The sequence below is a fragment of the Siphateles boraxobius genome, unplaced genomic scaffold (assembly GCF_051911475.1).
Source record: "Siphateles boraxobius isolate OS27281-9 unplaced genomic scaffold, OSU_SipBor_1 12, whole genome shotgun sequence".
Lineage (NCBI taxonomy): Eukaryota > Metazoa > Chordata > Actinopteri > Cypriniformes > Leuciscidae > Siphateles > Siphateles boraxobius.
The window spans coordinates 18,601,483-18,612,048 of NW_027508722.1; the positions used below are offsets into that span (position 1 = coordinate 18,601,483).

At 36.7% G+C, this 10,566-nt stretch overlaps 1 long non-coding RNA gene across 2 annotated transcripts; it reads left to right on the forward strand.

The window, feature by feature from the left end:
• The first annotated feature begins 2,879 nt into the window (after positions 1–2,879).
• On the forward strand, positions 2,880–5,375 carry LOC143713859 (uncharacterized). Of its 2 annotated transcripts, XR_013195321.1 has the most exons (4): positions 2,880–2,980; positions 3,686–3,807; positions 3,963–4,069; positions 5,042–5,375. It is a non-coding gene; the product is annotated as an uncharacterized LOC143713859 (long non-coding RNA). The 2 variants fall into 2 exon arrangements; XR_013195320.1 differs by lacking the exon at positions 5,042–5,375 and having other exon boundaries at positions 3,963–4,275.
• Positions 5,376–10,566: the final 5,191 nt, after the last annotated feature.

Here is a 10,566-nt window from a genome sequence, read left to right on the forward strand (position 1 = left end):
AGGTCGCGGTCCCCTCCGCTCACGCCTTTGTTCAGAGGTGTCACCGTACCTGGACTAGAGCCCGTGAGACTCTACTCCAGGTGGGGGCGCGCACTAAGGCTAAGGCCGATCGCCACAGGTCGAAGCCTCCCGTATACGTCGTTGGTCAAAAGGTGTGGCTTTCAACCAAGAACATTCCTCTTCGCTCCGTATCTAACAAACTTGCTCCCAAATTTATTGGCCCGTTTGCTGTCACCAAGATCATTAGCCCGGTGGCAGTCCGCCTCAAATTGCCTCCCGCGTACAGGAGGATCCATCCCGCCTTCCATGTATCTAAAATTAAACCCGTGTTTCATTCTCATATTAATCCGCCTGTCCCGGTTCCTCCCCCACCGCGACTCGTAGATGGGGAGACCACGTATTCGGTTAATCGTATACTGAACTCCAGGCGGAGAGGACGCGGATTCCAGTACTTGGTGGACTGGGAGGGTTACGGTCCGGAGGAGAGAAGTTGGGTGCCTGCTAGAGACATACTGGATCACTCCCTCATCGATGATTACAATCGACAGGGTAAGGAGTCTGGGAACGCCAGGAGGCGTTCTTAGGAGGAGGGGTACTGTCACGGTAGACACATTCTCTGTTCCTTCTCGTCTCGTGTTTATGTTGTGGTTTGAATGCACGTGGGTAGTGGGCGTGAATGTATGACATCACCTGATCCACTTCAGCTGATCCTCATTCACTTCACCAGCTGCAGTCAATCTCACCACTCTATTTATACTTACCGCTGTTCTATCATCCTTGTCAGATCGTTGTTTGATGTCGTTCGTGTTGGTGTTCCAGTGTCCAGTTCCTGCCTTGTGTTCCAGTTCCTGTTCTCCGTCTTCGTCTTTGGATTTCGTCTGCTGTTTCACCGTCACCGCACCATCGTCTCTTCACCACCGGATCCTGACCACCGAAGTCCCTGTGTCACCCGTTCTACATCTGCCTGTACTGCATCATCATCATCATCATCCTTATTAAATCTACTGTTTACTTGCATTTGCTTCTCGTCTATTATTTCATGATGACAGTATAAGTGTGTTAATGAAATCCAACAGTTTGTGAATGAAGCCACTTCATATCAAACCGTTTCAACATTTCATTTTATTTGCTAAAATAATGTTTTACAAACTAATAATGTCCAAAGAAAAACTATCCCAAGTTCAAAATGAAAGTGTCCATTTAAAGGAAACATTAAACATCATTAAACAGATCACCCCTGTGAATTTTTTTTTCTTATGGGAAACTAAAATGTCTTCATTTATTCCTGTCAGGTCATGAATGCTTATATGTACCTTTTGGTACAAAAATACAACAAGGATTCGACAACAAAGGCGGTGTGCATTGATTCATATGAAATGAGCGACATATGGAAACATAAAAAAGCAAAGGTCAAGGTTAGTACACAATTTTTGCAAACTGCAACATAAATGTGATTAACATAGATGTAACTTATGTAGTGATCTTCACACAGACATCAGTTGTGTATTATATCATGCAACAGACAATAGAGGTAATGTGAGTTTTGGTCCCACGTAATCTCGTGTGTGTGTGTCAAGTAATATTTCCCTGCTTTTTACCTTGGGGCACCAGTCATGGAGTCACCTTGACAATATAAATGATCCAATTTGTAGAGCCTCTTACTGCATTGTCAACACAAGAAGACACAGTTGTAACAAAATATAATTTATTTAAAATATATATATACAAGAAAACTAACAACACTATTAAAAGATAGTAGAATGCTAAAGGTCAGTATGATTTAAAGTAAAGTGCAGAGAATATAAATCTAATTGTTTGAAGGATGGTAGAATGTTAGCTGTTTACTTACAGTATAAGGCAAAAACCTTATTTCTGATTAATATATTAATGAATTATTATTATTTCAATATTAATTATATATAATTTTTTTCTGATTCTAAATAAACAGTCCATGTGGCAATGTCTTCCACTGGTCAGGCTGGGCCATGTCACTTTGGAGAAAGTGTCAAATTTCTTTTAACAGCAATCAAACATGGGTCATGGAATGCTTTTTTGTTTGTTGTTCACTACACCTCAAAATACTTGTGCAATAAATGTCAACCCATTCTCACTCCCAAGGCGTCAACAACTGAAGCATGGTCAAGCGCCCGAGGCGTCACATGGCAGACGCCGAAGGCGCCCCTTGGCGTCACTCTGTGGCGCATTAGGAACTCCATTGCTTTCAATGGGAAGCCTGTGGCGGCAAAAACAGACGCGAATTGTATCAGTAGGAAATAGCGTTGAAGAAGTCTCATTCCGAACAAGGGGTGTAGCACAAGATCCCGGGCCCTATGTATAGGCAGTCCTGATGGGCCCCCATGTTCCAAATAAAATATATTCCAGACTTTTCAAGGGCCCTCTCTCCCCTTGGGGCCCTGGTAATCAGTACTGGTTTTACCCCCAGTCCGACAAACTTTTGACATGAGCTCTGCGACTTCGAAGGCCATGCTTTTACCTCAGTATTGGTAGTTTTAAAGTAATATTTGTTGTAAATGCACAAGAAGCACAACACTTACCATGCTTTTACCTCAGTATTGGTAGTTTTAAAGTAATATTTGTTGTAAATGCATAGTAACCACAACACTTACCATGCTTTTACCACAGTATTTGCAGTTTTAATGTGTCATTTGTTGTAAATGCACAGTATACTTACCATGCTTTTACCTCAGTATTGGTAGTTTTATAGTAATATTTGTTGTAAATGTATAGTAACCACAACACTTACCATGCTTTTAATGCCTAATAACTTAAAATCCAAAAATTGTAAGGTAAATCTGTAATTTTTCCTTTAAATAATCCTATATATTATACATCATGATATTTTATTTTCTCTTTTTTCAGCTGAAAAGACCAAAAGGGCCTTTCGGACTCAGTCAGTGCATTATTGTTTGAGGAGAAGTAAACGGGAGACGAAAAGCTAAAAAGGCAAATATTCACAATGGTATGTATGTGTTGGTTTTAACCTGTAATCAAACATTTTATCAATCATTTGTTGTTTCTTAAACCTTTTCTTACAAAACCCATAGCCCAATCAGTACAAACATAGTCTCTAAGCCTTAATAATTCACAAGATTTAACAAGTTCTCCAATTCATACGATGCTCATACATATTTGTAGACTCGTACATAATCCTGCAGCTTTTACTCCTAGGGCTGTCATTGGCTACTGCCTCCATTCCTCTACATATTTATCGCGATATTTGCAAATCAGTTCCGAATGCCCCACACACTGTCAGAAAGTTTATATTAATTGGATTGTATTATTTAAAATTATTACAAATTGGACCCTGTCTGTTCATGTTCCAATGATACATGATGTCTCTCCACACCTCATGACCTTCCTCTGTCTGTTTGCAAGAGTGGAAAAGCTAATCTGACTTGTCACACGACATCAGATACTCGATTATTTTGTAATGATCAGATCAGTTACACTGCTGATACCTGTCCCATTTGCATGTAAATCGTGTTATTTTTGCTTGCTATTAATGACATACTTTTAATCATGCCCACATATCAGTAAACTTATTACATTAATGCATTTAACATTTAATTATGCAACACTCTATACAGAAATAAATCCTACTGTTATTTATAAACTTTCTACTTGCTTGTAATGTAATAAAATTACCTTCCTTTCTGTCTTACAGAATTACTTAGTCCTTTTTTTAAGATCTCTACAACATCAAACTCAACAGCTCTTTTAAGAGCCGACCCTCACAAGAGCTACTAGTGAGTCTCAGTGAATCTTGCCGTGATCAGCCCTTCCCAGGTAAAGATCCTACAAAATTTCAATCCGTATTTACTCATCAAATACTCTCTCCTGAATCAAATGGTAAAATAACTTATTTATAACTGTCTTCATTTCTATGTTTTAAGAACAATAGTAATTGCACATAGAGTAAGTTGACTTTTTTTGTTTTACAGCAGAGAAGGAAGACCAGTCCTCAACGCTAGCTAATCGAATGAATCCTTTGTTTCGGTGAGGAAGGAACATCCGGTGCCCAAAGACAGAAAGGTGCGCGTGGCCATTGGTATGTCTTGTATTGAAACAATGCTGTAATATGTAGACTAGTACATCATTTGATGTTGACAATTTTACGTTGTACAGGTTATCACTTGGTTATTGACCAAGTAAAGCTCTTGAAACAAGTGACTGAAGAGTACGTTGTCTTGAAAGAAATCAAGCATCACTGGCAAAGGCTCAAAAGAGACCATGCCTTTCTAAAATATCTTTTAAAACAGGTTGCTGTTGCTATGGGTAAAACAGTTGTTTTTTTTCAGTACTTAACTTATATTACAGGTGAAACTCGAAAAATTAGAATATCGGGCCAAAGTTCATTTATTACAGAAAATTCAACTTAAAAGGTGAAACTAATATAATTTATATTTAAAATGATTTTGATGATTATGGCTTACAGCTATGAAAACCTTTTCACAATATTCTAATTTGGGGGTTTTCATAGCTGTAAGCAAAAATCATCCAAATTGTAACAAACAAAGGCTTGAAATATCTCACTTTACATGTAAGTAGTCTGTATAATTTATTATTTTCACCTTTTAAGTTGAATTACTGAAATAAATTTTTGCACAATAAAAAAAATGTTTTGCTAAAAAAAAACGTTTGCACGATATTTTTTTTTTTCGATTTTCACCTGTATGTGCTGCAATTTTATGTATATAATACTTCAATGTGTATAATATAATGTACTGACTGCTGCGTTGTACATTTAAATAAGGAACAGGCAACTCAAGCCGTTTAGGTTCTCCTTTTTGAGGTGGAGAGTTTACCTCCAACCCTATTTGAGCACATCTGAACATTTTCACCAAAGTCTTCAGGTTTACTTGTAGACAATAGGCAGGAGGGTTTGAGGTTGGAGCTAAATCTACAGGACAGTGGACACTGAGGGCCAGAGTAGCCCATCACTGCTTTAAATAACACACAAAAGAAGCTGACCTGACTGTCCATTAAACAACTTAATTTGAATTGTTTGTTTTACTTTCAGACCAGGACTGGAGAACATCTGACGATGGGATGTTGAGACTTCTTCCTCTGGTTGAGAAAAAGCTACACCACATCAGTGATCACATCCTCTGTTCATCATTTGTACTGTAGGGTACAACTGAACAAACTGTTTAGATGAGGAAGAAGAACATTAACATGATAGAGAAGTACAGGGAAGAGCAAGAAACCAGTTTAGCTGTGATAATGAATCATTATTTTCCAACACAATATCAAATCTGTTTTCTGTATCATAGGTGACTGAATATGATTCTCTGGCACTCATTTGTGTGGCTTCAGCAGCTGTGAACGGATTAATGTGATGTTAATGTATTTTTGAAGACACATTTTTCTTTTGCTAGTTTATCAACTTTATGCTGTGTCCTCCAATAAAGTATTGTGTAATAAAATATGGTGAATATTGGGTATTGAAAGTGGTGTTTGGTACAGTAAATGTAATATTTTATTTGAGAATTTTTAATTTCTTATGAGTTTAGTTCATAATTTAAAAATAAACAGGACATAAACATTTTTGATCTAGTTAAGGATATTTGGGACAACAATGCAGTAAAAGTTGCACATACTTGCATGTTGTGAGAAGTATGCCAGTTTTCAGTGAAATAAAGGGAAGGTATGCGAATACCAAGAGGCTGCAGTGGGTTATATTACTACCAACACTTCAATCATAATTGAAGATGATCCATATTTATCATTCTAGTACATCTACTGCATTTAGTATGAAAGCATAGATATTACTGATGTCAGGCATATAAGAAGCAATCAGAGGGGGTGAAATAGAAATGTTGGCACTGTTTCTTTGTTGTTTTACAAAATAGTGCATTATCCTTGTGTAATAGTAAAGTGTTAATACATAAATTGATTTTTGTTTACTGCCAACACTGGAAATTGGATAATGACAAGTTGTTGCAGGTTCATCCATTATTTTTGTTGGTGTTCATACAAAAAAAGTAAATACATATTAATTATTATTATTGTTATATATTACAGCATTTCTTTGAAATATTTCCATATCAGATGGTCTCACAAAACCCATCAAAACCTAATACAGGCATGATGTTAGAATAGAAAAGGGGGGAAAAGATAAAATAGTCTGGTATTTAAATGTGACTAAACAAAGTTTGTTGTCCATGATGAGGAGAATAGATGTGTGTAGATTGCACTGCCCTTCGACCCTCAGGGGCCCAGCAACGACCCAGCAATGGCCCCCGGAGGACTAAACAAATACACATTTCAAATGGGTGTAACTTAAAGTCTGGTTAGTGTATCAAAGAGAAAATCGGTAGGACAAATGCTCATGCTATGTTTACTAAATAATGTTGGGCACAGTTTTCAGAAATATATGGAAAGCTGGCATGAAGGTTTTTTTAAAAGTGCTCACGGTAAAATATCACATTTCAGTCTGTCATAAAGGCAGTTTATGTCATAAAAGTTTGCACAATGAACATTTAGATATCCAGTTGTCCATTAAATATATTATTTATTTAAAATGTATTGTTTCATTGCTAAACGTTTTAAACTACATTACCCACATATCTCTGTCATTCTATCAATGGAACAGGAACCGTGGTGCTGTAGTTCATTGAGATGTGCAGAAATGCTAAGGGTTAGGGTTGGAATCTCGATAAAGGAGTAATTTCTCACAACATAGAGGCGTTTTATAGTTAACTTATAACTAACGTGATAATAACACCAAAACATACTTTGTAACATGAAGCGCCGTTTTATATGGGTTAAAAGATAGTCCAATCACACCAAGTTCTGCGATAAAGTCACAGCCAATGACAACCCAGCTGAACAGATGCGTCACACTTACTTGCCCATTTATGGTAAATGATGACAGATATCTTCTGATTCCGGCTGCACGGTTAGATTTAATATTTGGCCTGTTAAATATGTATTCCTTCTAATTAAATAATAAAACTCACATTTAAAAACAAAAGACTCCCGTGTGTGCTTACCATCCAAAAACGAGTTCACACGATAAATGAAACAAAATTAGTTTTTTGGATTATTTGACTCATGCATAAATACATTTGAAAGGGAAACTTTTTTTTTCAAAGCAATGGCCTACAGCAGGAGTAGTTTTGCAGTATTTTAATTAATGATAATTACATGTACTAAAGTGTTTCTAACGTTTACAGTGTATATATATCAAAGGTATAAACTTAATCACTTCTTTATGTCATTCTCCACCATCTAAACTCTTGGAATTCAAATAAATGTAACAAAAGCATAATGAATGCACACAATTTAGATTGTAAATACTGAATTCCAATATTTAATGTCAAACTGTTTAACGACAAGTGCCAAAACTACTGCACAACTGTATAAATATCAGTTAATTATATACAAAAAATAGCCAGATACAGAGGCAATCTATTACAGTTACACATACATTAACATTAAAAAAATCACTATGATGAAGTAATATTTTTTACAAACCAAGAAATGAGATTCAACTTTGTTATGTGAAAATATATTTGTTTCTTCCTCCCTTTAAAGAACAAATAGGCAGAAACTTAAGCACAACATTTTACATTCTCAACTTTAGTTTTATATCCTTGTGATTATTGTTCACTTTTATTAAATGAAACTAAATGTAAGGAAACTTAAAATAGTTAATGATTATAAATGTCAGCAAGAAAATGTTTCTATAAAATACATTCACGGGTATATTACATTTACATTAACCAGGCAGTGATATAATGATACCATAGATGCAATTATGGTGGATATTTACTATAGTAACCACTGTAATAAAAGGTTTAATGAAGCTAAATGCAAGACATTAAGTCCATCTAAATGTAAAGGTAACAAACTCACAGAATAATGTCCAGTTGTCAAGTGTCTCATTTCTGTAATACTCTTTCAGCACCAAACAGAATTCCATAAATATTTATTATTTTCAAAAGGTTTTCCTGAACACTCTCACTATCTTCAATTGTTCGGACAAACACCTGCTATATACACTTGCAGAAATATACATTTGCCTATTGCACCATGAAGTCTGCAGACTGCATGACTAGATCTAATGGATGTCAATTAATATGTCCTTTACCAAAACTCTTGATGAGCACTGACGCTTATTTGGTAAAGGCATCAGGCAGACATCAAGTACACATCCTACGCATGCCCAAACAACACCGCACAAAGACAGTGATGAAGTGGACACCACCAGGAGGAGGCAGGAGACAGGGAAGACCAAGGAAGACACGGAGACAGATGTTTCACGAACACCTGAAGAATGTCAGTGTCCCATGGGAAGATGTGGAGAACTGGTCCACGGATTGAATACGTTGGAGGACACTTGTTTCCCAATGTGCCCAGCACAGGACTTGATGATGATGTTGTGAGTTTATCCATAACTGTGGGATATTTTTTCTGTAAAGAGGTTGGATAATTAAATGTTAAATGCATTTATGTAATAAGTTTACTGATATGTGGGCATGATTAAAAGTATGTCATTAATAGCAAGCAAAAATAACACGATTTACATGCAAATGGGACAGTTATCAGCAGTGTAACTGATCTGATCATGACAAAATAATCGAGTATCTGATGTCGTGTGACAAGTCAGATTAGCTTTTCCACTCTTGCAAACAGACAGAGGAAGGTCATGAGGTGTGGAGAGACATCATGTATCATTGGAACATGAACAGACAGGGTCCAATTTGTAATAATTTTAAATAATACAATGAAATTAATATAAACTTTCTGACAGTGTGTGGGGCATCCGTAACTGATTTGCAAATATCGCGATAAATATGTAGAGGAATGGAGGCAGTAGCCAATGACAGCCCTAGGAGTAAAAGCTGCAGGATTATGTACGAGTATCCAAATATGTATGAGCATCGTATGAATTTGAGAACTTGTTAAATCTTGTGAATTATTAAGACTTAGAGACCATGTTTGTACTGATTGGGCTATGGGTTTTATAAGAAAAGGTTTAAGAAACAACAAATGATTGATAAAATGTTTGACTACAGGTTAAAACCAACAAATACATACCATTGTGAATATTTGCCTTTTTAGCATTTCGTCTTAAAACTGCAAATACTGTTGTAAAAGCATGGTAAGTGTTGTTCTTTCTGCGCTTCTACTACAAATACCACTTTGGAACTAATGACTTATTTGAACCTGATATGAATATATATTTCATATATGATTAACTGATTGAAGGTCTAGGCCAAAGTTATAGCACGTCACGTGACAGACAGTGTTTAATCACGTTAGTTTAGCAATGTGTTTCGAATCCGAAACCAATGAAACGCAAAGCCTCCGTGGAGATGACAGATATAATGCAGTGACTGAACATGAGAGAGCTAATCTGGTTAACAGAAAAGACATTATAGCAAACATTATTTGGACAGCGTATTTAGACTACTTACCAACATCTGGCACACGTGACCTGATGCCAAACATCCCGATGTGTTCGGAATGAGACTTCTTCAACGCTATTTCCTACTGATACAATTCGCCTCTGTTATTGCCGCCACAGGCTTCGCATTGAAAACAATGGAGTTCCTAATGCGCCACAGAGTGACGCCATGGGGCGCCTTCGGCGTCTGCTATGTGACGCCTCGGGCGCTTGACCATGCTTCAGTTGTTGACGCCTTGGGAGTGAGAATGAGTTGCAATAAAGCAGCAGAGAAAGCGCTGAGGAAAGAGAGAGATATCGTCGCGTTTGGGGTTGTTCCGCTCACCAAGCCCAGACAAGTGAGCGCTGGTCGCGCTCTTTGGTGTGTGGGGTCACAATGTGTGTCCTAACGTGACTCTTGAAATTATTTTTCTTTTCATTTATGATTAGTTAAGAGTTTGTGGGTAATGTAGGGTGGAGGATACCCAGTGGCGTCATGCCCATTCAAAGTGAGGGGGCACGTGCCCCCTCAGATTTTTCCTCCCTGATAATTTTTTTTGTCACAACTTTATTCCTATTATGCTCCATAATTACCAGAGCCTATAAAGACTCAAATGTATTCTCAGGGATGTGATTTTTCCGGATTAATTGGATTAAAATACATAAATTGGTTATGTCTAAACTGAAAGCAAACCGAGAAAATTGAGAGAAATCTGCTTGTCAAATGCGTGTATATTAGACGCGTCGCGTACAGGTCTTAAAGAGACAGTAGCCCTAATAATAAACATGCAGCCGCTTTTCCTTAAAGGGATAGTAATAAAAATTAAATTCCAAAAATAAAAATTCTGTCATTATTTATTCACTGTAATGTTGTTCCAAACCTATATTAATTTATTTCTTGTGCTGAACACAAAAGAAGATATTTTGAAGAACGTGAGTAATCAGACAGTTGCTGGTCCCCATTGACTTCCATAGCGAAAAATATACTATGGAAATCACTGGGGTACATCAACTGTTTGGTTACCCACATTCTTCCAAATAACTTCAACAGAAGAAAGAAACTTATTCAGGTTTAAAACAACTTGAGAGAGTAAATGATGACAATTAAAATTTTTGGGAGATCTATTTAATGTTAATAAAACAACAAAATC